Genomic DNA, 21961 nt, shown 5'->3' with positions numbered 1-21961 from the left:
AAGAGCCCAGCTGTGGCTACACCCAAGATGAGTCACGAGTTTTCACAATTTTATAAGTTTTGGTTCATTTCTATATTGGGGTTCATTGTCCAATTCCAGCTCCAGGTTCTGCAGTCCCATCCTCCCAGATTCTCTCCTCAATTCCATGCTGTCTGCACTCCTTGGTTCTCAGGTTGGAACAGGATTGTTTTATCTGACTGAGCTGTGAGGAGAACTTAGTCACACTTTATATGAAGTTCAGAGACACACTAGTGCAGTACAGAATCTGAAAAATATAAAAAAATAAAACTTAAAGCATCAAAAGCACGTGGCAGGTGTAAATTCTGCAGCACAGGGCCCTGAGCCACCTGCCAGAACTGAACCTGCTTTGTGCAGGCAGTGCAATTCCAATCTGAATTATTCCCTGGACTATCCCATCCCAGGTCAGCCTCTTCCAGCAGTTCTCCTCCAGCATCTCTGCCTGATCTTCACTTTGGCAAAGGACCCAAAGGAGCTGCTTTGGAACCAGAATAGTCATAAAAACCTCTCAGGAGTCTTCTCACCACACAGGAGCTGCTTTAAACACCCACAGCCTGCAGGGAAAGGGTTTCCCCTCAACCAGCTCATGTTTTGTTTAAGAGACTCCAGAAGCACTAAACCAGCTTCTGGTGATGTCCTTGCAAGGGACAAGTTCCACAGCAGAGCTCTTGAGAGGAACAAACCAGATTTCTGGCTGTCAGGACATGGAAAACAATCCAAATATCAGGTGGGAGAACCCAAAGGAGTGCAGGAGAACACAGCCCCATGTGGGTACCTCACCAGGGGAAGCTCTTTTTTAGCACAAGTGCTTGAAGACTGAAGATCCCTCCCCAAAAGATGCAGGAGTTAATACAGCAACTCCCAAACTCAAAACCTACAAGCTCTTTCAAAATCTAGGAAATTTTGTTTTCCCTGCTCTTTTGCAGCTGGATCCTGGTTGAAATTAGAAATAAGGGAGGGTCACAGCTGCCTCTAATTCATAGGTGGAAATAATGGGTGAAATAAAGCAGGTGCACCCTCACATTTGCACTGTGATTAAAGGTGTGGAGACAAATACTCTTCATCCTGTGCATCCTCTCTGGGTTATTTTGTTTTTTCAGGTTTTTAAATCTCTTCTTCTTCATGGTTCTCTGAGCTGTGGGAAAGAAAGAAGAGGTGTCAGCATTTATATCCAAACTGCACCATTTCAGCCTGGTCTGTTCTCAGGTTTGCCAGCACACAGCTGTAAATGAGGGTGGTTTAGCTCATCATTTTCAGGCTGCAGCAAAGGATGGGGTGACCCAGGGGACAGGGACAGGACCCAGAGAGCCCTCAGGGCTCTGACAGCCATTGATAAAATTTTTCTGTCTGACTCACAGACAGATGGTTTTTAAATATTATTTTTTAAATGGTGAATGGAAAAAAAATTAACACCCTCAACTGGTATAAATTAAGATTTTCTTCTGATTGATAGTGGTGATTAGCTGCTGGTATGATCCACTAAAGGCTAAGGTTGCAAAATATCACTTTGGTACACATTTTAGAATTATGGAACTGGAATACAGTTTTCAATTTTGTTGGTATTACAGACATCTGAATGTGTGCTGCTTCTAAAAAGTAAAAAAAAAAAACCAAAAAACAAAAAACAAACAAAAAAACAAAACAAAACAAAACAAAACAAAAAAAAACAAATAAAACTTTCTTTAAGTTAGAAGAATCAAACCAGGAGAGGACTCATGCAATTCCTCAACGAATTGCAGCAATCCCATCAGTGCTTCTCCTCCTGTAGCACCCTGAACACCAGTGGCACCTGAGGAGGGAATTACCTGAGCTCTAACCTGGGAAAATCTGGGCATGGGGCTGAATAAAGTATTACAAGTGATTACTGCCAGCTCCTAAAGCATCCTGCTCACTGTGGAACCCGTCCCTAAAACACCCAGCTCCATCTGGAACCTGCCCCTAAAATGCCCTGCTTGGGGTGGAACCTGCCCCTAAAACACCCAGCCCAGTTTGGTACCTGTCCCAGAGCATCCTGCTCAGTTTGATACCGCTCCCAAAACACCCAGCTTGGTTTGGGACTCACTCCTAAAATACCCAGCTCAGTTTGGTGCCTGTTCCCAAAACACCCAGCTCAGTATGAAACCACTCCTAAAACACCCAGCTTGGTTTGGTACCCCTCCCAGAGCATCCAGCTGGGTTTGGTGCCCTCCCAAAACACCCAGCTCAGAATGGTACCACTCCTAAAACACCCAGCCCAGTTTGGTACTGCTCCCAGAGCATCCTGCTGGGTTTGGTACCCTCCCAAAGACCCCTGCTCCGTGTGGAACCTGCTCCCAAAACACCCAGCTTGGTTTGGTACCCTCCAAGAGCATCCTGCTGGGTTTGGTACCCTCCCAAAACACCCAGCTCAGAATGGTACCACTCCTAAAACACCCAGCCCGGTTTGGTACTGCTCCTAAAACACCCAGCTCGGTTTGGTACTGTTCCCAAAACACCCAGCCCGGTTTGGTAACACCACCTCCTAAAACACCCAGCTCAGTTTGGTACCGCTCCTAAAACACCCAGCCTGGTTTGATACCACTCCTAAAACATCCAGTTCGGTTTGATACCACTCCTAAAACACCCAGCCCGGTTTGACACCACTCCTAAAACACCCAGCTCAGTTTGGTACCTGCTCCTAAAACACCCAGCTCAGTTTGGTACTGCTCCCAAAACACCCAGCTCGGTTTGGCACCCCTCCCAAAGCATCCTGCTGGGTTTGGTACCGCTCCCAAAACACCCAGCTCAGAATGGTACCCGTCCAAAACACTCAGCCCGATTTGGTACCTGTTCCCAAAACACCCAGCCCGGTTTGGTACTGCCCCCAAAACACCCAGCTCGGTTTGGCACCCCTCCCAGAGCATCCTGCTGGGTTTGGTACCCTCCCAAAACACCCAGCTCGGTTTGGCACCCCTCCCAGAGCATCCTGCTGGGTTTGGTACCCTCCTAAAACACCCAGCTCGGTTTGGCACCCCTCCCAGAGCATCCTGCTCGCTGTGCCCCCCGCAGCAGGTGGCACTCTGTGTCCACAGGTGGCACTCCGTATCCGGAGCCCTCCCTGGTGTCCCCAGGAGCCTGTTTGGGGACAGAAGTGCCTCCCCTGCCAGGCAGAGCTCGGCTGTTCCCGCGGGAGCTGCAAAGCCCATCCAGCTCGCAGCTGGGAGGAATAAAGGCAGGATTAGCCCTGGGCATTGGACACCTAGAGCCAAGGGAGAAGGGTAACTCCAGGCATTTGTGCTCTGAAAAGCCCGGAGGTTTGGCAAAGGCAGCCACTCACTCAGCTGTGCAGCCTCCTGTAAACTGAAATGCCCTCTTAGTGCTGCTGAAAAGAGAAAATAATGATTGGGCTGGGGAATAAATAAAAACCGAGGCTAAACATGAGATCATTGTGCTGACATTAGCAATTATCACCCCAAACACCTCTGCAGACATTCAGCACGGGGAAAAGGTGATTTCTGAGAGCAGAAGCCTTTAGCTGACTTTTTTTAGGTGTGGGATGGGATATTTTTTTTTAGTTGAATCACTTCCCAGATAACAAATAAACAAGCAAAAAAAAAATAGTAGCAGAAATTTGGTGAGGGGCAGGCAATTCACACATGAAAGAAAAATGAGAGAAATCACAGGTTAATTCATTCAAATACATCCAGCTGATTTTTTAGCCCCTTCCCAGTTTTCACAGGGCTAAGGTGGGCAGCCTTAGGGTCATCTTGTCTGACCTCCTGCATAAACAGGTTACATTTTTCCCAGAGTTGAACAAATTTTATCTTGGAGACATATTCCAAACAAGGACCCAAGCAAGACCTTTCAGTGTACAATCCTCATATTATCAATAAATCACACCTTCACTGGAGGCAGGAAATTCCTGCTTGTAGCTGGGCTATGTGTGTTTATAAACTCCTTTCCAGACCTGATTTATAAACAACTCAACAGCCATGTCACCTCTCTACTGTTTTTAATAAAATAAAAAAAAGTCAGTTTCTTAAATTTAATCTTAAAAATTTTGTTTTTCTTTGAACTCTCTGAAGATACTCCAGATCTTACTACAAAATTCTACTGCTGCTTTGCTTTTCCATCACCCACACCACGTTTGTTCCTCAGATCACACAGGCTCCAGCACTGTGGGTCTTCTACATCATAAAGAAAAGGACACCCAAAGCAAAGTTCTGAAGAGAAATGGACATTTTCTGGCACTGAGGAAGAAGGGGAGAAGAAATGGTGTGTGAGAAGGAAGCAGGCAACATTTCTGAGCGTGAAGAGATTTTTTTGTGCCACTGGTGCTGTTCATGTTCTTGTAGGGTCTCCCCAGTTTTAATTAAGAATAAACTTAGCAATAAATTATGCCTTCAGTCCTTCACATCTGGAGAAATCCCTTACAAAAAGTGACCTGCCTGGGCCAGAAAATGGAACTGAAGCTGAGAAGTCTCTATATATGAAAATAATTAATTTGGCTGCACTGGGGGAATCATTGTGCCATGCTTCCATCAGACCCAGACCAGACCTTATCCTCCCTTTAGGACTGGAACTGCTGGAGATCAGTACTTTGTGTGTGTCCTTTCCAAGCACACACTTTCCATTAAGTAACTTTTTTTTAGACAAAGAACTTTTCACAGGAGGATGAGAGGATCTGCCTGATGAAATATTGACTCTCCCAATTCATATTAGATTCTCAAGCATCATTCAACAGCTCTGAATTGACTAATGGCCATCACAGCAAATGGATTTCCACCTTAATCTTTACTTCTTTTCTGAATGATATTAATACACATTGTTTATCACTAATGAGCTCTAGAATATGATGTTAACAGAAGCAATTAAGGCCCAGAATAACTGTCTGCAACACTGTGCTGGGGCTGAATGCAGGGGTAATGAATCACTTCTACAGCTCAGCTCCACTTTCCTGCCTGCAATCCTACATCAGATCTCACTGAGCTCATCTGGGTGTCCAGGCTGTGCCTTTATTTTTAACCTGTGTGTATGCAAGAGGTTGTTTATTTAAGGAATAAGAAGATAGTTTTTTTGAAGATCCAGCCTTGTGGGTTTTATTTAGTGCTGGGTGATAGCAGCTACCATTAAAGAGATGTTGTATTTACACTACTTTATTTCTGTGCCTGTAGATGTAAACTTCTTCTCAGGTGTTTGGGTGTGGGAGAACAAAGCTTGATTCAGAGCTCTGTGCAGCCAGGACTGCCAGAGAATCACAACAAAGTGGTCAGGAACACCAAGGAGGTTTTTGTCTGCTCGAGACAAGAGTGTCTCAAAAGCCCTTGGGGGAGTTCTGCCTTCAGGGAAACATTTCCTTGGCACTGGTGGCCACATGTCCTGGTTTGGGACAAATCTGGGAAGGAACTTCCAAAGGGCAAAATTCTTCCCCACCTGTTTGGGAGACAAACCTCCTCCGAGAAAAGTGGGGAAAACTGTTAATTTAATAAGCAAAGAACTCACAAAAATGATGAACAAATGAACCATATTAAACAATGGAACCTCTTGTTGTTCTGAAGAGATGGCAAATTCAGACAGAGCCCTTTCTGAGGGTTTCTCTGCTCACTGAGTGTCCCAGTCCCTCTGGTGCTGGAATGCAGCTCTCAGGTGTGAGCTCCTGATGCTCCTCTGGCTTTTCACTCCAGAGCAGGGCTGAACAGCTCAGGAAAAAAAACAAAAAGCCACAGTCCAGGGAATTTTTCTGCCTCAGCTAGCTGAAAAAACTAACTAAAAGCAAAGGAGAGCTCTCTCCTGCTGTCTGTGCTGCAGACAATGCACTGAGAGGAAACTGAAGCTCTCATCTCTATGTTTTTGAATACAGCCACAAAAATATTCCACTGCTTTTCCTTCTCCCTCACTTTGCTCTCAAATCTAGTTTTAAAGGCACAAAACTTACTTCTGGGCCAAACAGATGAATGGGGATACAATTCAGCATCATAAAGTCATCCCAGGACATCACAGCAGTTTAGAAGCTGAGGTCCAGAAGAAAGGCAAAGTATGATGTTACCCAGCTGGTTTTTGTTTTACACTCTTGCCCTGTCCCAGCACAGGCTGAACAACTTGTCTTTAGTGAACTGCATTAAACACTGAATCTTTGAGGGATTTTGGAGCCAGCCCAGTCCTGGAAAGGAAACAGAAGCTGCAACTTGACAGCAACATTCACAGCAGTGAGGACAAGAATTGCTGCAAGCCTCCAATACAAATCTCAGTCCTACACCTAAAGCCAGAGCAAAGTTACTACTGACAGCAGTAGGAACCTGTTGTAAATAAAGCTCAACTTGGATCAAGTAAGCTTTTCTATGTTCTGATACACTGAAGAATGCACTCATCTAGTCTTGAAGGAGAATTAAGGAAAGCAGAAATATCAGGCAATGGGATCATTTGTTCTCATGCTGTAAGAAATTGCTGAAATGAATTTACTTTTCCATGTGTTTTGGCAGGAGGCTCAAAATCTGCCTGAAGCTGCTCTGTCAGTGCAAACAGATAAAATGTCAATGGCCATGAAACCATTTCTGTTCAGACACTCAGCTCCTTGCTTCACTGTCACAGAGCATCCTACATCTGGGATATTTTCCTTAAATAAGCCCAAATCAAACAGTTTTGTCCACAGGCTCACCTGGACTGTGCTGCTCTGCTCTTTCTCTCAGCCCCAGCTCTGGCTGGTGTTTATAAACACCCAAATGAAAAGAAAGTTGAAATGTAGCTGTTCAGCCAGCAAAGTGGAACACTCTCAACTGCTGCAGGTGAACCAGATGATTTTTACCTGTCTTCACCCACAGATGTTATCACCACTCCCACCAGCAGGCTCTGCACGTGGTCATTTTTATCTCTGGCTGATGCTTAGTGCCAAATTAGTCAGCAGTTCCTCTTTTTTCTCATTTTTAAGGTGTTATCTATCTAAGGATCAACATCAAGGCAGCAGGAGCATCATTCCATTGTGCTGGCTTGAATTGCAGTGTCACTTTAATGTGCAGCTGCTGAAGCAGAACCTCACCAAGTGCAAAGGAAATATTGGAGCAATTAGGCTGCACTCAGCTCAGGGAGCCCCCAGCACCCAGCCAAACACAGAGCTGTGGCACTGCTGAGGACAAAGGGAGGCTCCCTGGGACACCCCACAACTAAATAATCTGGGAAGGAGCTTTAAGAAGTCAAGCTCGTGCTGTTATGTTTTGTTTGCTTGCTTATTTTTGATGTATGTAAAGGGGAATTGAAAGCAGCTTATTTCATGCAAATCTTAACATCAGTAGAAGGGTATTAAGCAAATTTAGAGTCACAATTCTTCTTGAGAAGACAGTGTATTTGCAGTGGAAGAGGTTAGAAGTCCTGTGCTCTGAAGAGCTGGGAAAAGCCAGCAGTTACAGCCATTTACACACCTCTTGTGGCAGCAGGTGAGGGATGAGCTCCTCTCCATGTGCATCCTCCTGTCACAGTTCCCTGTCACAGTCCCCTGTCACTCCAGGCTCCATGGCTGTCCTCTGGACTCTCCCAACCTGATTCTCCAAACCTGATTGTCCAAACCTGACTCAATCCTGCAGATCTAGAGGGGGACAGGGTGAGGCAGAACATGGCACATTCACAGTCCAGGCATGGACAGCAGCAGCACCAGTGTCACTTTTATCACTCTGCCTCAGCAGCCCTTCTGTGCCATCCACCTTGCTGCTGTCACTGATGTAAGGCAGGAATTTCCTCCTGTACAATCACACAGACACGTCCCTGTCTCCCAAAATTTATAGCTCCTATCAACAAGGGAAGAGGAGAAAAACCTTCACTCTGTTTCACATGGGGGCCAGCTGAGACACCAAGTGACAAAGCAGTTTATTCAAGGTCTGGGATGCTGTTCTGGGCCAGCCCTTCACTGTCCAACACCAAGTGAGGCCACCAGGACTGGACAGCTGGGTGCCCACTTGCCATTGTGCCAGACAGACACAGGAAATTCAGAACAGACAGTGTGGAAGGGGCTGATCTGTGAGCCAGAGAGAATTAATTGATAAGGTTTACTTCTGAAAGGAATTTTACCAAGAACATTGGTATGGAGAGAAGAGAAGAGAAGAGAAGAGAAGAGAAGAGAAGAGAAGAGAAGAGAAGAGAAGAGAAGAGAAGAGAAGAGAAGAGAAGAGAAGAGAAGAGAAGAGAAGAGAAGAGAAGAGAAGAGAAGAGAAGAGAAGAGAAGAGAAGAGAAGAGAAGAGAAGAGAAGAGAAGAGAAGAGAAGAGAAGAGAAGAGAAGAGAAGAGAAGAGAAGAGAAGAGAAGAGAAGAGAAGAGAAGAGAAGAGAAGAGACAACATGCAGCTGGGAAAAAGTATTTTTAGAAAAGTTTTGTGAAAAATGGTGGAGATGGTTTTGCACCAATGAATGCTATGTTGATCTATTGTAATTAATGAACAAAGTGTAAACTTTGTAGAGGGTATAAAAGACAGCATGCTGTTGGAATAAACAACAGCAATAATATTAGCCTTCAGAAATGCAGTGTGTATTATGTCCACCCCAACAGCAACCAGACAGGTCCCCAAGGCTTGTTTGCCCATTGAGGTGTTGGGAAGAGAGCTGGAGCTCCCTTCCAGCCTCTGTACCCCCTGACCCCCAAGAAACACCCCCATCCATCCCTCCATCTGCTTTTCCAGCCACCAGAACCCAGGCACTGAGCTCCAGGTTATCCAAGGGGGATGGAAAGCACCGACCTGCAGCAGAGCCACCCCCAAAGCCCATGCCCAGAGCCCCCAGCCCATGTGGGCAGGCAGCCCCTCCGTGGGGCCGTTCCCAGGGCTGGCCGTGGGTGCTGAGAGAGGCACCTGCGGGCTCACAAAGGGCTGTGGGTGCTGGGGGAGAGACAGATTGATGTATTGTGTGTGGGGGAGGAGGGCTGTCACTGGAATCCATGTGAACCCAGGCTCTGGGGGCAGCAGAGATTGACAGCTTTTGTAGGGAGCAGCTCTCTTTCAAAGCTCTGCTTTATAGACAGTAGGTTAGGGGGGCCCTGGGCTTTCACTCCCATAATTCGAACAGGGCAATCATCAGCATTGAGAATCTCTTCCCTCTCTCTCCCCTTTTTTTTTTTTTTTTTTTTTTTTTTTCCACCCCCCTTGTTATGCATTAAATGATTTCAGTGGAGGAATGTGCAGCATTAATTAGAATTGGTTAGCAGATACCGAGGGGAAAAGTTTCTTCACAACAACCAAAGGAGGTGTCAGTGCCACAAAGGAGGTTTTGTTTTCACTCTCCCCCACATTTCGATCAGTGCAATATGTAAGGTAGCAATTCTTTTCATTTAAATTAAGTGGAAAGCTACTAAATCTTGTTTTATTCTCCCCCCAAAAAAAAAAAAAAAAAAAAAAAAAAAAAAGAAAAAAAAAGGAAAAGGTCCTTAACACTTATCTTTTAACTTCTTTTATTTTGCAAGGTTAGTGTTTACTTTTGCTTTCAGCCCTCCCCATTTATCAGCCTGCAAAGATGTGTATCCAGTTTTGTGTATCATTTAGCTCTTACAATTATAAGCCAGCACAACTGATATATAAGGATTGTCTCCTGGTTAAAGCAACAACTTCACCATTTAAAATAAAAGGCGCTCCTCTAGAGGGACACATTGAAATTCAGAAGTGTGGCTGGCTGTTCTCTGCAGGGATTTCCTCGTCTCTTTCAACTTTTTAAATAGAAGTTAAGCTAAAAGATGGGCTTGAGCATATCAAGTAAGAGCTTAGAAGAAACACTCATTAATACATCTATGTACTCTTTTTACTTCATTCCTTAAAAACTTTTTCCCATAGACAACACACAGACAAGTATTAGCCCTCATAGTTTCAATATTTTCTTCCATCAAAAGTACTCAATTTGTTAATAAAAAAATTATTAGAAAACTAAAAACTAAAAAAAATCTTAACAAAAGACACAGTTCTAAGTGCTACACCATGGGGTCATATCACATTCCTTGTTTTCTGTTAAGGGTTTAAAAATTACCAAATTATTACCACCATAAAGCAGCATCTCTTAAGACATGTAAAGCTTACTGCTGTCTCTAGAAGTGAATTACCAAGGCTCCATGCCATGCAGAGTCCCTTCCCACAAATTCCTCTGGAATGTGAAGATATTTACACTTTGCCCACAGCACCAGGCAGCTCCTTGTGCTCTTTTTTACCAGGAAAAGCATCATTCCTGCTTGTTCCCTGAGGGAGGGCTGGCAGGAATAGCAGGTATTCCTGGGGAGGGAATGGTCCTTCCCCTGCAGGGCAGATACCAGACACTCATTTTTTATCTGACATATCCAGGCAGTCTGTCCCATGCATTATATAGCCAAAAACACAGCTTTAAAAATAAGCTTTGCTATTCAGCACCAAGATCTTAACAAGCTTGATTAAACCTCCACCTTACTGATAAATCAGGAGTTGCCAGTGGGAGAATGATGTTAGAGCTTTTTTTAAACACAGCTCAGCATTGCCACAGCAACTTTAAGAGCTGGGTAAAGATGAGCAGCACAGAGAAAGAGAGGAGCAGTTTCTCCTAAGAGCAAGGTGCTGTTTCCTAAATTTAGCAATATAAAACACCAGCTGAATATTTCACCCTCTGGCTGGAGGCTTTTCCCACCATGAACAACCTGATTAAAACTCTGATGTTTTCCTACAAGAAAAAAAAAAATGCATGGGGTGTGAAGGGTTATTTTCTATAGTGCAAAGGAATGGAGGAACAGGGAATTCCTTCCTTCCAGCACCCTAAACTGCTGGTGCAGCTTTGGCAGGTGGGGTGTGAGCCCAAAAATGAATGAATAATTAATAATAATTTAAAAATAATTAATGGTTAATTAATTAACCATCTGGGTGCCCCTGTGCAGACTCTCCTGGGCTGTTTTCTGTCTTTTCTGGGTGCCCAGGTTACTGCTGGGGTGGGTTTGGAGCCAGGGCCAGTGCTGGGGTCAGGCAATGCAGCACAGAGCTCACCCAGCATCCTTCCCTTCCCTTCCCTTCCCTTCCCTTCCCTTCCCTTCCCTTCCCTTCCCTTCCCTTCCCTTCCCTTCCCTTCCCTTCCCTTCCCTTCCCTTCCCTTCCCTTCCCTTCCCTTCCCTTCCCTTCCCTTCCCTTCCCTTCCCTTCCCTTCCCTTCCCTTCCCTTCCCTTCCCTTCCCTTCCCTTCCCTTCCCTTCCCTTCCCTTCCCTTCCCTTCCCTTCCCTTCCCTTCCCTTCCCTTCCCTTCCCTTCCCTTCCCTTCCCTTCCCTGAAACTTCCCTGAAACTTCCCTGAAACTTCCCTGAAACTTCCCTGAAACTTCCCTGAAACTTCCCTGAAACTTCCCTGAAACTTCCCTGAAACTTCCCTTCCCTTCCCTTCCCTTCCCTGAAACTTCCCTGAAACTTCCCTGAAACTTCCCTTCCCTTCCCTTCCCTTCCCTGAAACTTCCCTTCCCTGAAACTTCCCTTCCCTGAAACTTCCCTTCCCTCCCTGAAACTTCCCTTCCCTTCCCTTCCCTGAAACTTCCCTTCCCTGAAACTTCCCTTCCCTGAAACTTCCCTTCCCTTCCCTTCCCTGAAACTTCCCTTCCCTGAAACTTCCCTTCCCTGAAACTTCCCTGAAACTTCCCTGAAACTTCCCTGAAACTTCCCTGAAACTTCCCTGAAACTTCCCTTCCCTGAAACTTCCCTGAAACTTCCCTGAAACTTCCCTTCCCTTCCCTGAAACTTCCCTTCCCTTCCCTGAAACTTCCCTGAAACTTCCCTGAAACTTCCCTGAAACTTCCCTTCCCTGAAACTTCCCTGAAACTTCCCTGAAACTTCCCTGAAACTTCCCTGAAACTTCCCTTCCCTGAAACTTCCCTTCCCTTCCCTTCCCTGAAACTTCCCTGAAACTTCCCTTCCCTTCTCTAAAACTTCCCTGAAACTTCCCTGAAACCTCCCTTCCCTTCAACTTCCCTTCCCTGAAACTTCCCTGAAACTTCCCTGAAACTTCAACTTCCCTTCCCAAAATTTCCCTTCCCAAAACTTCCCTTCCCTAAACTTCCCTCCCCTAAACTTCCCTAAACTTCCTTTCCCTAAACTTCCCTAAACTTCCCTTCTTTTCCCAAAACTTCCCTTTCCTTCCCCCCGGCACAGCCCTGGCTCCTTCCAGAGCCTCTCTCTCTCCAATTTTGCCCGTGTTTCCTTCACCCTGGCCCAAAGGCCGGCTCCTCTCTTTTTTTCTATTTTCTTTTTTTTTTTTCCCCCTCCCCTGACCACAGCACCTCTGGCAGAGTTATGCATCCCTCATGCATGTAAATGAGAGGGGTCCAATTACACGCGGGGGAGAAAGGGTTTAATGAATCGTGAAAAAGCAAGGGTTGCTTAGGAAAAGCTCAATCCCCTCATCCCCCCTCTTGGAAACGTGCGTTCCTCAGTTTGGAGAGGGTGAGAGAATGCAGAGGGTGAATGGGAGAAGCCCCCAGCTGAATGAATGCCACGTCTGTTTGTGTTTATTCCAGCCTGCACTTGAAACCTGGGATGGGCTCTTGGGAAATTCTCCAGCACAGGAGTTGCTCCTCTCTGCACAGCACAAAAAAATGCAATACATGATTGTAGATAGCTCTGTGTTCTCTCACATGCAGATATTTCTCTTCCTGCTCTCCTTTCTTCCGTGTGTTCTAAGGAGTCCTGGTTTGGAGGACAGGTGTCTGCCAATAAAGGCAGAAGCTCCTCTTTGAAATGGAGAATGTAAACCCCCTCCCTCCAAATTATTATTATCATTTTCAAATTAAGGGGCTCTCAGGCAAAGATATGGAAATTAGGAATAACAGTTCTTTACTAGGAAAATTAAAATAGAAATGCAGTATTACAAAGAACAATCCCAAACCCTGCCAGAGTCAGAATCCAAGCTGACACCCGTCAGTCAGTCAGGGTGTTGGCACAGTCCCATTCAATGGTGGCTGCATCCTCCTGCAGGGGCAGATGTGGTTCAGCTGGAGCAGTGCTCCTGGAGAAGGTGCAGTTTCCTCTGAAGGTGCAGGGATGATGTGGAAAGGTCTGGCTTTCCTCTGGAATCCAGTGGAAAGAAGGTGCCTTGGTGTCCAAAATGTCAGTTTTTATCTGGGTAGGAAAGGCTTGGCTCCTCCCCTGGCTGGAGCATCTCCCAGTGGGATGATGGAATTTTATCAGTCATGCCCTGGGACTCACTGGCCATTAACAGGAGATATCTCCTGGAGGGAGGATGGGCTGTGGGAAAGATAAAGATGATTGCCCAGCTGGTTTAAAGATGGCCCATGAGCAGATAATATGTGCCAGGAGATCAGGGTCACTGCCCCACCCGGCTGCAGCAGATGGGGACAGAATCCACATTTCTGTCACATCCTGTATTGCAGCCCAAGACATAAGGACACAAAACAGAAGCAAAATGTTATTTATGAGGTCCTGTACAACACAGGCACAGGTTACACAGCCCCAAGATCTGTGAGCAACTCCCACACCTGGCTGACCCTGAAGTTGGTTGGTTACCACTGCCTGTCCCTGCTGAATGTGGACTGGACAGCCTAGGATACAATGAATATTTTCAATGAATATTTTGAAGGCAAACCAATCCAAGGCAATATTATTAAAGCCAAGTATGATTTCATTATGGTTACATTTAGGACAGACATTAGGGCAAATTGATTTGTAAATATTCTGAGATTCTTTCAGAGGCCTTTTCCTTCTTTTTTTTTTTTTTTTTTTTAAGCAAGATTAATTATTAGTCACTAATTGTTACTAAAATATCTTATATTATGGTGTTAAAAAACCCCAGTGTCCTCAGTGACTTGCACATCACTGAGCTGTGAAAAAGAAAAGAAACACATGAACCCTTGAGTGTGAGGATGGTCTCCCTTTTCCACATCAGTGAGGGAATCACAAGTACTGAGCATTTCTAAATGCTCCAGCCAAAATCTAGAAGACCTATTGTCTGTTCAATATCTTTAAAATTTGTCCTCAAGCTTTCCTTCTTTATTTGGGCACAGAAATACCAGTGAAATTGCACATGGAATTGGTTTCTCATTAAGGTGGGGTGCAGTTGGGAAGAAGAATGACTTCCACAACAGCAGCAATAGAACAACTCCATGTGCACAAATTTCCTCAGGATCATGAGTAACTCGTGCCCCAAGCTTGCCCCAGTTTTACTGACTTCATCAAGAATCCTGCAGGCACAGTTCATAATTTTTTGCTGTTATGAATTAATATTTCCCATTAGAAGCATGTAGAATAAAAGGACAGACCTACTGCTTTGGTGTTGCACATTCTTAGCCCTGAATTATTGGCCAGACAAAGAAAAAAGAGTTATGGAATTCCCTGGTCTGACTGAAAATGAATGAAGATCTATAGGAAGTCAAAAAAAACTGAATTGCTACTTCTGGACATAACAAAGTAAATTTTTCAGGCTACACAATTTATTTCATCCAAAGGTGGTACAGAAAGTATCTTAAAGAGTACATACATTATAGACAAAATTTTTATATAAATCACGTGCCTTTTAAATTTGGCCAACAGATTGACTCTGCCCCATACATCAAACCTTTTTCAGAAAATAACATTTAGAGAAGCACAGAGGGGAAAAAACACCATCTGAATTAAAAACCAATATCTTATACAATGGTGTTAAGGAAAAGACACATTCTGGAGCTCACAGTTCTCATACATTTCATCATGGAAGTTGGATAAATAAGGAGCTTTCAGCTACAAATATCACTAGACAGCTGACACACTATTAACACATCCTCATGAAGGACCAAACACCACTTGGGTTGAAAAATATCTCTCTTAGATTTATTTCCCAATTAGCATTTTAAGTAATTTAAGGGTGATGCCTTCCTAACACACTTTGGGGTTTTCTTTTTTTTATCATGCAGTGCAGAAGAACAATTCTTTAATACAGTATAAAAGAGAAATACCAGAATAAAACATCAAGCTGCTCATGAGACTTTTTTTTTTTCATATTTAACTTAACAAACCAGGAATAGTTAAAAGTAGTTAAATCTCCATTCCTGTATCAATGGGACACACCACTACCCAAAGGACCATTTTTTGCATCTAATCCTAAACCTGAAACTTTTCTTTGCCCTCAATTTCCTCCATGTTCAAGCTTCTCTGGTACTTCTACCACATTTCTTTTCCTCCCCTGCCCACGCATGGCAGACATTTGGGGTGGTGGATATTTGGTGACATTTGGGTTGGGACACCTTTCATGGATCAGCAATTCCAATTCCACCTCCTGGAAAAGAGGTGGGGTTTTTTTAAGGTCTCCTCTCAGCAGAGGCAGCAGGAGACCCACTGGCCAAGTTCTTTGTGCTGAAGTGCACAGGAGGTTTTGCACACTCCCAGACTCTCTAACCCAGCCTTTTCTTCCCCATTTATGTGCTAATTCATGGCAAGGACATGCACCCCTTGCCTTGCTCTTCAAACCTCCTGCTTTTTTCTACACTTGGTTGCAACCACCAAGGGCACAGGTGAGCAGAGAAGGAACAGGGAAATAGCAAAGATCTGCCTGTCTTGTTCCACCAGCTCTGGCACACCTACCTTTAACTGCAGGCTAGTTCTATTTTCATTAATCAGTTCTGATTTTCACAAGCCAGGATCTGACTGCCTGCACAAAAGCCTTTGCTTTTCTTCCAACAGAAAACATATTAAACACACTCTCAAGTGGCTGCAGATTTTTTATTTTTTTTTTTTTTTTAATGGGGAAACATAAGGTAATTAAGGAAATCATGCACCATGCCATGTGGAGGCCTCCTAACAAATACAACTTTGGTGGCCATGACCCTGGCCAGAGGAAGAAGGCTGTGATGTCACCTCATCCCCAAGTCCCAGTTTCACGGATAGTATCTCTGAAAGGAATTGTCTAAAGGAGATTGTTCCTTATGAAAAGTTCACATGATGGAGTCTGAAGGGCTTGTTTCACTTGGAGCCCAGCAGGACAGAGCTGTTTGGAAAGAAGCATTCAGTGTGTTCTGTTTTGCTGAAAGCTGTCACAGTGAACAAGTACTTAGCAAACAGCATGAACAAGGATATGAACTAGAAAACTAGCAGGGCCCTGACAAGGTTGTAATAGTGGGCTCGTCTGTTCAGAGCCTCTGCAGTGATGCATGGGGGCAGCAGAAGGGAAACAGGAGCACTGAACTCCTGAAATTGTCATTTTTAAATAAAGGTGACAGTGTATATCACTGCTCCCAGCGTGTTTATCGTGGTCACTCACTGGTGGGAGGGAGCAGCACATCCCAAGGGGGGAACTGACTGATTCACTGGAAAACAACCATTTCTCTTCCTCTTGTCCTGTTCTGTGATATCTTTGCTGTTGTTATGATGGGCTGCCTAAGCTGTCACTCCTTACATGTCTAATCCGTGCTCAGCAGTGATGAAAAGCTGCCTGAATCCCAGTCTGCAGCTGGGAGAGGATCTGCCATCCCACACCTTTGGAAAGAGGCCACTTTCCCTTCCAGTGAGTGGATGACACCATGCAGGTATAAACTAGCACCCATTAAAGGCTCCTCTCCCTCCACCCCACCAGAATATTGCAGGCAGCACAACATTAAGAGGCATCAAATGAGCAGAGGATAACAAGAAGACACTCAAAATACTCATTTGGCTTTTACAAATGCATCCAGGTGCTTGTTTCTCTAGCAAGCACCAAAACCACACTAGCCACACCTTTCTACCATCACTCAGGACAAGCAGAGTTTCAAAAGCTATGAGAAATCATTTTTATTCATCACTTCTAACAGGTTGTGCATTTTCCTAGATACAGAAAGTCCAAAAGTGGTGTCATTTGCTGCTGAGGACTAACTGTGCCTTCTCCAGATCATCTTCCCCCAAGCAAGTGACACAGAAGTGACACAAAATGCCTTTTTTGGAATGCTTAAGTGTCCAGCATAGCATTCACCTCTTGGCTTACAGACCTCCACTGGCTCAGGATGGAAAGAACTTTTCTAGCCTACAGCACATCCTGATTATAGCAGCTCCTGGGATATGATCCTGGACCTGTCACCCGTTCCCTTCATACTCTGCCATGGCTGAAAACCTCTTGGAATGGTTTGTGGAGAGAGCAGAGGTGAAGAAAGGAGCAGTAAAGAAGCAGCAGTTCCTACCCTGGGATGGATCAGAGGCACTGCTGCACTCCTGATCCTCTGACTGCCTGCACTTCCTTCCTCCCTTCATGGCCAGGAGCAGAGTTATTGCTTCTGCCTGGAAATTTGGATCTTAATTTATAGGGCAAATATATATTGCTTTTGAAAGGTTATAAACAGAATTTTGTCTGGCTTCCTGCCTCAGTGCAGCCCATTTGGCATCTGAGGAGTATCTGTCCTTAATCTGAGGTTTCTAAACCCTTTAGCATTAAAGACAGGAATGTTTTTTAGTAATCCACAATGTTTCTGGGTGAGTTCTCCACTAAGTCCCTCCACAACACCATAAATATCCAGCTTAGGATGAGCTGTGTTCCAGGGAAATCCAGAGCTGTGCCCACCAAAGTGACAGGCTTTGTCTGGATCTGAGGAGCACGTTTTATCACATTTATGATAATTCAAATGTATTATTCTCCAGTTCACATGTAAACTGGGTATCAGGTGTTCTCAGACTCAAAAATACCTCATGGAATTGAATTTGCTTCAAAGATAGGCAAAGCTACTTTCTCCCTCTGATAACACATCCCTCAGATCCTGGGAATTCCATTACAAGTTTCTTATCACTATGAGGATAACAGTTTTTTCAGCAAAGCAAGTGTCTTCTGTAAGGACACCAATTATGATAAGGCTCTTCTTCCACTGAATTTTTTCAGCTGCTCCCTGAACCACATATCATGTTTTCCTTAGGAAAAAAAAAAGTTATTTCCCCCTCTTTTTCTCTGCTTTTTCCAACCCAAATCTTTCATTCCAAGTGCAGAACTTTGAAAGAAAAAGGATTAACTAGGCTTTATCAAAAATACCAGATTTTTTTTTTATACAGGAACCTGTATAATAAAAATTTTTAACAAGACAGCTTGGATTAGCCAGGAAAATTTGGTCTGTAGCAAGAAAATATTGACATGATGCCCTCACCACAGGACTGATAGTGAACACCCACGCAGAGGTGATGTCCAGATAGAAACAGAGATATTTCCAGCTGGCATTGCTGGCTACAGAAGGTGCCACCACTAATTCTGGACAGCTGCAGAGGGACAGGATGTGATTCTATGCCCCACCTCTGTCCCTCTACCTCTAGAAAATATCCACTGTCACTTTTATGACTTTATGACCTCTGCCTTTTGTCTCTAAATTTGCAAAACTGCTTTTCCCCACCTGCGCTGCTCCTTGCAGCATCGGGAGCTCCACAGTCAGGATGTCAGACACAGATCTGCTGCTGAACCTGTCACTGCCTCACCTGCAGCAGTGTCCTGGGTTACAATGTAAAGATGTGCCCCAAAGTCTGTATTCTATCACCATCTGCTGAAACCAGGTGGGGCAGTGATCCTTATCTCTGTGGGAGATATCCTCTGCTAATGGGCCAGTTGCTAAAAACCAAGTGGGCCAATGTTCTTTATCTTTTACACAACCCACCTTTCCTCCAGGAGATATCTCCTGTTAATGGGCCATTGAGTCCCAGTGCATGACTGATAAAATTACATCATCCCACTGGGAGATGCTCCACCCAGGGGGAGGAGCCAAACATTTCCTACCTAGATAAAAACTGAGATTTGGAACACCAAGGCAGCCCTTACCCACTGGTTTCCAGAGGACAAGAGCTGCTAGACCTTTCTACAGGATCACTGCTTCAACAAACCACTTCATCTGGACTGCTACCACCACCCTGACTAGTGGGGTGTCAGGTTGTATTCTGACTCTGTCAGTGGTTTTTCTTTTGTACTATTGCATGTATTTTATTTTCCTTTTTTTTTCCTATTAAACTGTACTTCTGACTTGGAGTCTCTCACTGGTTTTTGCATTTAAAACCATCACAAGCAGCATGGGCTTTTTTTTCTCCTTGCATAGCATTCCTTCTCCCATTTCCCTCCCCACAGATATCCCATATTCCTGGTCTTTAAGCTGTTCTATTCCCAGGCTGGCCTATCTTTAACCCATGAGCTGTTTGAAGCTGTAAAACACAGAGCTCCTTTCATGCAGGGAGGGATGTGTTCCTGCCAGGCCCTAGTGTTCTAGGGAATTTGCCAGATCCCTCAATAATCTGATCCTCTGCCTTTTGGCTCAGAGCTGGCTCTCCCAGAACAGGATCTCCATCCCCTCCTGCATCGTGCTTTCCCCACTGCCTGGTAACCATGTGGAGGCTCCAGCCCAGCTCAGAATTCCCTTCCCAGCACAGCAGCAGCTCCACACAGCACAGGCACATGCAAGAATGGAGGATTTCCCATTGCAGTGTCCCATTTAAGCTTTCTGGTGCAATAAATGCACTGGGTTTGATTCCTGCAGTACAAATCACAGGGCTGGATAGGGATGCAGGAATCCAAGAGTGCCAGGAGCAAGGAAGGTGATGTAAAAGATGGTCCAAACAGGGCTAGGGACAGCTGAGCTGCTTTACTGTCTATGCTGAGACCCCAAACTCTGTCAGGAACCCTCTCCCCTGGCTGGGGAACTCAGCTGTGCACACCAGGCCAGTGATAAGGGATGTCCCCCCCCACTCTGGGGCTGCCAATTAATCACTGTGCACATGCTGAGGAAAAAGCCCGTGCCAGCAAGCCTGCAGCAGTGCCAGGCTGAGAAAAAAGGGAGGTGTCACCCTGTGTCACCACCCAGAGCAGGGGCTGCAGGAAATTGCTGCTCCAGACATCATCGCCCATCTGAGTTCCCTCTCCTACCAAAATGAACTGATCTTGCAGAAAAGGAATGTAATTTTAAAAGTTCTGAGTTAATCAAATGCTTTAAAAACACAGAGCCTGTGGTACAATGGATCAGCTTTGTCCTGGGTGTCAGGCCATTCACTCCAGCCAGCTTGCACCAGAGATGAATTTGCTCTGGTGCCTTTGTCAATAAAATTCTCGATTAAAAGAGACCCTATATAGAGCTGGTCCCAGAGGTAATTGCTGGTTAATCAGCCAATTAACTGACCCAACGAGTAGGAAAAGGGGAGGGGGAGGAAGGGGGGAAACAAATCAGTCAAGGTAGGGCAGAACGTGATTCTTTGGGAGTTAATGTTAGAAACCTTTTCAAAGGGATTTCAGCCCACCTTGACTCACTCCCCTTCCTCTTCCTTCCTTGTTCTCCTCTTCCCAATTTGTAATTGTTGGTTCCCCTAATTGGCTGATTAACTACTTATTACAGACAGAGCTGGAGGTATGTGGGATCCCCTTGGCCATTGCATCAAGGCAGGCAAGGCTGAATGCAGCAGAGCATCTCTGGGGGCTGGCTGTCCCCTCCCCAGCCTGGTGGCTTCGAGTCAAGCAGCATTTCATTTGATAAGACCCTTTCCTAAACTAGTCTCTCTTTTATTAATGTAATACCACAAAGAAATGTTTAATTTTTTTAACACCCTGTTGTGCAAACAGAAGGATTTTTAGCAGCAAAGTTTGTACACCCCAAACCAACCTATTTCCTATTCACTGAGCCACTCTCAGGATATTTTAATGAATGAGCTGTTACAGCTGCCTGATGTTACAATGATAAGTGATGACAATAGAATTAACCTCTATTTTCCTTTGATAGTGTCACCAGGCTGCTGGCTGCCAGCAGCAGGGCTGGGGGATGAGCCCTAAAGGTGAAAAGGGCAAGCTGAGAGAGTTCCCCTCATTTCCCCTCCTTGGCTTTCTGTGGGGGAAGAGAGCAGAGCTCAGCCTTGCATTTGCTGGCTCCAAAACCAGATTTATGGCAGGTCAGAAGGGAGGAACAAGGCACATCCTGAAACCAGGAGGAGCCCAAAGCTGCTCCCTGGAGCCTCAAAGAGGAGTTTTGCTGCTGTTCAGAATAAAGGAAATCTTCCAGCCCTGCTTTAACACACCTTGGGCAGCAAAGTGAGACAGAGATGGAGCTGCCACATGTAAAATTGTGACAGCAGGGCTGACCTCTCCCAAACAATACCTGCCAGGGCACACAGGCAGGTTATTCTCTAAAGCTGGAGGATTGTTTTGGGCTCTCACCCTCCTCTGTAGACAATAAATAATATTCTTTTTTCTCTCCTCATTTCTTGAGCTGCAAAGCAGCAGCTTCTCCAGGGAGATGGGCAGAGAATGGAGCTCTCCTGACAGACCCTCTGCTGCATAAACCTCTTCTTCAAACTCCATAAACCTCTTCTTCAAATTCCACTTTTCTCCTTCACCTTCAGAAGAGAGTTTGGGATTTTAATTCTGTTTAGTGTCTGTGATTATTTAGTCCCCCTCAGCAGAAGGGGAGGCTGAGCCTGGGCAGCCCATCCTCAACTGCATGTAAATCACAATCTGATCAGGCAGTGATATATTCATCTCTAGCTCCTGTATAAAAGTTATTCAAGTATTTTGACAAAATAAGTGCTGTTTACTTTATACATTTTCTGCTAATTCTAAAGATTTCTGCAAACCTAAAGGATCTCATGGAATTTACAGGCTTGTGGCTCTGCTATTGAAAGTATAAAAGCATGCTAAATTAAGTTGATTTGCCTGTGAAAGAAACACGTCCATTATTCATGTCAGGGCCCTGTCACATCAAATTGAGGGAGTGAAGAAAACCCTTTTTTATCAACGTTTAGAAGCAAGGGAAAAACCGACCATTCAGGAACTGAATTTCAATTGGGAGAAAGTCAGCCTGAAAGCAAGGTTAAAAAAAAAAAAAAAAAAAAAAAGAGCTGGGGACATGTCTAACGCTGGAAATCAGCAAAGGGTGGGTTGATTTAACTTTGGCTGGGATCTTTCAAACAGAAAGGCAGGATGAAACTCAAAGTAGCAAGTAGAACACACAGTCTCCATGTCCCTCATGTGTAAACTTGTCACAAGTAGTTAAGCTAATTCAGATTTAAAACTTTTCAGACCCTGTTCTTCTTGGATGCTTCGAAATAATGATAAAAATTGTTAAATAAAGCATTGA

The sequence above is a fragment of the Oenanthe melanoleuca genome, chromosome 4A, assembly GCF_029582105.1.
Source record: "Oenanthe melanoleuca isolate GR-GAL-2019-014 chromosome 4A, OMel1.0, whole genome shotgun sequence".
Lineage (NCBI taxonomy): Eukaryota > Metazoa > Chordata > Aves > Passeriformes > Muscicapidae > Oenanthe > Oenanthe melanoleuca.
Note: the sequence above shows the minus strand (reverse complement) of the source record.